The sequence below is a fragment of the Octopus bimaculoides genome, chromosome 14 (assembly GCF_046866305.1).
Source record: "Octopus bimaculoides isolate indiv1 chromosome 14, ASM4686630v1, whole genome shotgun sequence".
Classification (NCBI taxonomy): domain Eukaryota; kingdom Metazoa; phylum Mollusca; class Cephalopoda; order Octopoda; family Octopodidae; genus Octopus; species Octopus bimaculoides.
In genome coordinates, this window is record NC_142941.1 from 15,682,789 (window position 1) to 15,690,288 (window position 7,500).

At 37.3% G+C, this 7,500-nt stretch overlaps 1 protein-coding gene across 10 annotated transcripts in view; it reads left to right on the forward strand.

Annotated features, from left to right (window-relative positions):
- Positions 1-7,500, forward strand: part of LOC106876365 (receptor expression-enhancing protein 1) — a 189,093-nt gene that overhangs the window by 134,253 nt on the left and 47,340 nt on the right. The gene's annotated exons all lie outside the window — the stretch shown is intronic.

Here is a 7,500-nt window from a genome sequence, read left to right on the forward strand (position 1 = left end):
CATAATTAGCAGTGGTGAGGTTGTTCTGGAATTATAGTTGCTAGTATAAGAACAGAATGGAGAAAGTTCAGAGAGTTATTACCTCTGTTGGTAACAAAAGGTCTTTCTATCAGAGTGAAAGGTAGATTGTATGATGCTTGTGTAAAAACAGCAATACAACAAGGTAGTGAAGCATGGACTGTGAATGCAGAGTACATGCAGAGGCTTGAAGGATATGAAACCAGCCTGCTCCATTAGATGTGCAATGTCAGTGTATATATATATATATATATATATATACAGTGGAGGTGCAATGGCCCAGTGGCTAGGGCAGCGGACTCGCGGTCATAGGATCGCGGTTTCGATTCCCAGACCGGGTGTTGTGAGTGTTTATTGAGCGAAAACACCTAAAGCTCCATGAGGCTCCGGCAGGGGGTGGTGGCGAACCCTGCTGTACTCTTCCACCACAACTTTCTCTCACTCTTACTTCCTGTTTCTGTTGTTCCTGTAATTCAAAGGGCCAGCCTTGTCACACTGTGTCACGCTGAATATCCCCGAGAATTACGTTAAGGGTACACGTGTCTGTGGAATGCTCAGCCACTTGCATCGTTAATTTCATGAGCAGGCTGTTCCGTTGATCGGATCAACTGGAACACTCGACGTCGTAAGCGACGGAGTGCCAACAACAATATATATATATAACTAAGTGCAAACATGTTGAGAGAAAAACTGGGTATTAGAGGCATCAAACGTAGTGAGAATACTGCAATAGTATGGCCATTGGATGAGGACAGTTGCATAAAGAAGTCCCATTCACTAAAATTGGATAGAAATTTTGAAAGAAGGAAACCCCAAAAGGACATGGGACAAAGTGGATGACCAACCTCAGGTTGATGAGCTTCAGAAAAAGAAGTATCAAAGGACTGAGATGATGGTTAATTTGCTGTACTCAAGAAAACCAATCCATTTCAACAAAGTCTGAAATCCTAAAGACATTATGTTTATATCTATACACTTCTTGGGCCCTGCTCCAGTAATCTGTCCCTGTCAAGCCTACCCCACCTCTTATCTTTCTAATACCTATCCACCCACTCTTCTAACCACAGCCTCTATTCAACTGCTATAATCATACAAGAACAGAATATGCACATATTTCATTTCCTTTTGTGCTACCAGTTAGCTCCCTCTCTCCATGGTATCACTTTCTTTTAAAATCCACCCTCGTTTTCTGTATCATTTCTTCCCACTTTGTTTTCTGCTAATCATCCCTTTCTGTGCCTCCAATTATCTCTCCATTTTGTCTGAGGCACATCTTAGGACTTTCATTACCTTCTTTTTAACACCACCTCTTATCTGCTACCATTCTCACATCTCTGTCATATCTGCTGTCAACAGCCTATCCCCATTTTTGTTCCCCACTTACTATAGTCAGTGGAGGCGCGTGGCTTAGTGGTTAGGGTGTTCAGCATCATGATCGTAAGATTGTGGTTTCGATTCCTGGACCTGGCAATGCGTTTTGTTCTTGAGCAAAACACTTCATTTCATGTTGCTCCAGTCCACTCAGCTGGCAAAAATAAGTAACACTGCAATGGACTGGCGTCCTGTCCAACTGAGGAATACATGCCCCATTGAAACCGGGGAAACCAGGCCCATGAGCTTGGCTAGGCTTTAAAAGGGCACATTTATTTTATTTATTACTTACTATAGTCACCCTTACATACCTCTGACATCAATTTCTATCACTGTAATCTCTCTCATTCCTCACATCATCTCCATATCTTTTTATCTATCTACAGGTTTATGATATTGTTATTTGTCATCCCCTCCTTCCTGAGCCACTCCTATTCTTTAATTTCACTCCATACTGGTATTTACCATCGACTACACCTCCATCCTTGTTCCATTCACTACATTCATATCTAACCACCTGTCACTCTCCTCTCACACCCTAATGAACTTATCCACCCATGCTTCCTGTTTCTTTGTGTTCTCTCTTGTACTCACCTTCTTGTATCTTGAATGTACTCTCTTTTACTTTGTGACCACCATAGCAAGACACCTGTACTTGTTCCCTTTATCTTGTTTAAAGCCACCTCCCTCCCTACTACAATCCCACTCATTGGGAGGGGTCTTTTTCCTTGTCTTGTGAATTATTTGGTGACCTCACTAGTGCTGCTCTCTCTCTCTCTCTCCCTCCCTCCCTCCCTCACACACACAGTTCACTTTGTAAAGTGATTGACACTAGGAAGGGCATCGAGATATAGAAACTATGCCAAAACAGACATTGGAGCTCAATGCAGTCCTCTGGCCTCATTGGATCCTCTGAAACCATCTAACCCATACCAACATGGAAGACAGATGTTGAACACACGCACACACACACACACAATAACTTTCTTGTGTATCCAAGAATGATGTAGTTTATCCCTACTACTCTCCTAATTAGCATGTAGACCAAATAACTGAGTGGATAAAGGCTGAACTATTTGTTCACCTGTCGATGTCCTGCTTGTGTTTTGTTGTATCTGTGAGCAAGAGACTTAATTGTACTTTTGTTATTTTACCTAACTGCTAATTAATTTTAAAGCTCTACTTGTGATAAATTAGCATGCTATATTAGAGAAGTAGTTTTTTATGCATCTTGATACTACATTAACTTTAAATAAGCCCCAGTCATGCAAACAACTATAGTTTGCAAAAGGATTAGCTAATCTACAAGCCAATTGTTGTTTTACTTTTTTTTAAATTTATTTATATTTGTATAAAGGTATGTTTTAGGTAAAGAAGTCATTGTAATATTTTTTTCTAATGGGTCAGCAGTTTTGATGAGGGTGGGTTAGTCAATGCCATCAACCTCAGTACTTTATTGGTACTTTATTTTATTGACCCAATCCCCTTAAAAAAAAAAAGCAGAAAAGGCAAAATTGATCTTGTTACGATAGTCTCAGTATATAAAGAGCTGAGGAGGCACAATGGCCCAGTGGTTAGGGCAGCGGACTCGTGGTCATAGGATCGCGGTTTCGATTCCCAGACCGGGCGTTGTGAGTGTTTATTGAGCGAAAACACCTAAAAGCTCCACGAGGCTCCGGCAGGGAATGGTGGCGAACCCTGCTATACTCTTCCACCACAACTTTCTCTCACTCTTCCTGTTTCTGTTGTGCCTGTAATTCAAAGGGTCAGCCTTGTCACACTGTGTCACGCTGAATCTCCCCGAGAACTACGTTAAGGGTACACGCATCTGTGGAATGCTCAGCCACTTGCACGTTAATTTCACGAGCAGGCTGTTCCGTTGATCGGATCAACTGGAACCCTCGACGGAGTGCCAACAACAACAACAAATAAAGAGCTGAAGCAAATACAGTAAAGCATTTTGTGATGTTCTAATAATTCTACCAATACAGCTCTATAAAAATTGTAATGATATTACAGTCATTACTTGAATAAGATGCCTATGTGCACAAACACACTGTTATATCCATAACTAGTACAGTGCATTCTTGGATTTGTTTGTTTTCATATATCATGCATTAAAGCTCATAAGTTATAAATATTTTAGGTTGTATATTATGACTCATATAGGTTTTCTGAGAACATAGACAGATGCTAAAATTGTTAGGTGTCAGAATTTGACTCACTAAATAAACCTGTTTACCCTTAAAGTTAACACCCAGAAACATGTGTGCACATGAAAAACATTGTGTATGTACACCAGTGTGCATGTATGTCTGTGTTGTTGATATGCACATCTGCATGCAAACTTTACTGTTGCTTGTTATTATTTTTATTATGAGGATGCCATAGGGTGGTAGAAATTTTTCAATGAACAGAGTCCATGACCTGGTTTTTTTTTTCATTCCAGTTAGGAATGTTTTTACTTGCACATTTACTAACTCTTGCAGATGCATTAAAACCACCACTTTTTCACTTACTGTCCCTCACCTAAACCAATTACACCGTGACTACAGAAGAAATCACTGTTGCCAAAATGTAACCATTACCAAAATATGATAGGTACTGACTGTCTTGCCTTTTCAGACTAATGAATAAAAAATAATTCTTTTACTATGATTAGTTCCAATGTTACATAAACAAATCCTTCTCAGAAATAGAAATTATCTCCTTCAGTTTCGCTATCTGCTTATATGTCCAATACTCTAGCTTGCTATTATTGTATCAGAGGAGTAGAAGTAGTAGAAGTATCGGAATGTTATTTTAGTATCACAACTTGGTTATCAAAGCCTGATTTTCAAGCGAAACTCACCGAAGCAAGAAGGCTTTGGCATAAACTACTACTGCCTCTTCTAGTTTTGGTTGAAACACCATAATCTCTACAATTCTATAGTTACAATTCTCTCTGATGCTCTTTATTCCACTGCTAAATCTATACTCTGGACTTCATAAAACATTTTAGCTACTGCAGCTGCTACAGTAGCTCCTATATTCTCATCAACTTAATTTCTTATTGCTTCCTTGCTTTAATAACCCTTTTTCCTTCCCTCTAACAGTTAACTCAGATTTAACTCTCATAATATATATATTTTTTTAATAACACTTTTTTTTAAGATAAGGTGAGAAATTACCGTTCTTCTGGTGATTTTCTTAATCATTTTGGGGTTATTTTATTTATTTATTTTTTTTGTCTTTGAATTGCAGAAACATGAATGTTGCAAATTTTCAATTCCTATAAATCAATGTTTAAAAAAAAAACAAAAAAAAACTATCAAAATTCCTTTATCAATATCAACTTTCTAATTTGCTGCAATTTGGAAATTTTTCATTTTTCTGTAATATTTTCTGATTCTCTTTTTGTATTTTATTTTCAATGTCAGCCTCTCTGGTGTTAATGAAATAATAGCAGTAATGCTAATGGAATAATTAGTATCACCTTTATCCCTTTCTCTTACAAATAGTTTGCCTATATTCAAAAAAAAGAAATTATGATTTATCATCATCAAAATTTACTTTTCCTGTCACCCTTCCTTCTGTAGCCAATAAAATAAATCCCAATCTACCACTAGGGTAGATTAAATTGACTCTATCCTGTCTCCTTAATTTATGGCTCTGCTCCAATGTAAAATATTGTAATTATTGTTGCTGCTGTTATTATTATCATTGTCATCATCTTTATTATTCAAATTTGAAGCCATTGTTATTATTATTATTATTATTATTATTATTATTATTATTATTTAAGTAGTGAGCCAGCAGAATTGTTAGCATGCTGAACAAATTGCTTAGTAGTATCATGTTTACATTGAGTTCAAATTCTGCAAAGGTTGATTTTTTTTACCGTTCATCCTTTCAGGGTTGATAAAATAAGTACCAGTTCAGCACCAAGGTCGATATAATTGACTTACCTTTCCTCAGAAATTGCTGGCTTTGTGCCTACAGTATAAAGGATTGTTATTATTGTTATCATTAAGGTGGTGAGCTGGCAGAACCATTACTGCACTGAGCAAAATGTTTAGCAGCATTTCTTCTGACTTCACATTCGAAGTTCAAATGCCGTAGAAAGAATTGTTTACACTCAGAGTTCAAATTCTGCTGGGCTCAACTTTGTCTTTCATCTTTTTAGGGTCAATAAAATAAGTGTCTGTCAAACATTAGGATTGGTGTAATCGACTTACCCTTCTAAAATTGCTGGACCTTGTGTCAGAATTGGAAACCATTATTATTATTTAAGGCAGTAAATTGGTAGCATCGTTAGAACATCAGAAAGCTGCATTGTGGTACAGTAATCCCTCACCATATTGCGGGTTCACCTATCGTGGTTTATTATTTAAGATTACATCGATTCCTCCATGGTGTTGTTTTACATTTATAACAAAATAGATATATGCCATATTTGATGGCCTATAAGATGCACCCTTATTACCCCAAAATACCTTTAAAAATCCCCCTGCATCTAATGCACTCAGTGTAGGCTCAAAACTCGTGACTGTTGGCTGAAATTATACATCAGAGGTTACGTATGTTTACAAAACGTGTGCTGCCATCTATTGGTGAACAATCATCTATGATATGTTTGTATCAAATGTGGAAGCAATAAATTGTTTATAATTACCGGTAATAACATAAAGTTATACAGGTAAATGGAGGGATTAAAACATTACTTTAGTGGTAATTTATTTTACAAAAGTCTAACCTAGGTTAGGGTGCATCCTATGCACTCGTGCATCTTAAAGGCCATCAAATACGGTACAAATTATAGAAATAATAATAATAATAAAATATACAGTGCAGTATTGTTTCTACTTCGTGGATTTTCACCTATTGCAGGGGATTTTGGAACGTAACACCTGCGATAGTCAAGGGATTTACTCTATTTGTTCTAGCTCTTTATTGTCTGAGTTCACATCTCATTGAGGTCAGCTTTACTTTCCATCATTCCAAGGTCAATGGAATAAAGTACTAGTCAGGTACTGGTGTCATGTAATTGACTAATACCCTCCCCTCAAAAAAAAAAAAAAAATATGCTGGCCTTGTACCTAAATCAGAAACCATCAATGTTCATATTATAGTTTAGTTGCAATTTCTCAAAAGTATTGACTGATTTTACAACCTGGTTTCAATTTTAGTTGATGCCAGACCCTATCATAAGGTTTATGCATTTCCTTTGGGAAAGCATAAGCCTTATGAATTTATTCCTTTTCTAATAGTATTCTGGTTTATCATTCCTACAAAAGAAATTATATATATCGGTACCTAAAGCAATGAACTGACAAAATTGTTAACATGCCAGGCAAAATGCTCAGTGACATTTTATCCATCTTTACATTCTGTATTCAGATTCTGCCAGGGTTGACTTTGCCTTTATTCCTTTCAGGGTTGATAAAATAAGTACCAGTTGAATACTGGGGGGTCAATGTAATCGACTTATACCCTCCCATTAAACTTGCCGGCCTTGTGCCAAAATTTGAAATCAATATATATCTGTATGTATTTATACACATACACCCATATCACCATCATTTCACATTTGCTTTCCATGCTGTCATGAAATGAACAATTCATCATGGTCCAAATCACCTCTATTGTGAGTGACTGCTACCAAAGTCTAGGTACTCCTATGTGTTATTCATCCTTGTTTCTTCAGCTGGATGGCCTGCTTAATGCCAACCACTTTATAGAGTGTACTGAGTACATTTTCTCATGGTACCAACACGAGAAATGTTGAATAGTCCTCAATGAGACAGGACTAGAGGGACCTCATAACCTTACATTTTCTCTGCTCATATAGCCAATCACTTTGCAGTGTGGGCAGTATAAGTATTAGTATACAAAATGCTATTCACTGAACTCCTGATTTTGGCCCACAGGAGTACTATCCTCCCTCTCTCTCTCTCCAACTATTTTGGTCTTTGCTCATTGTAACTGATTAGCTTTTATACCACCTCCATTCAGGCATTACGGTCCCACTCGTTTCTCTTTATTATCCTTGTAGTCAATCCCACCAGGTCATGCACTAAGCAGTATAGCCAGTCCTTCCTTCCTGCATTGTCTGCTCTCTAGAATTACCTT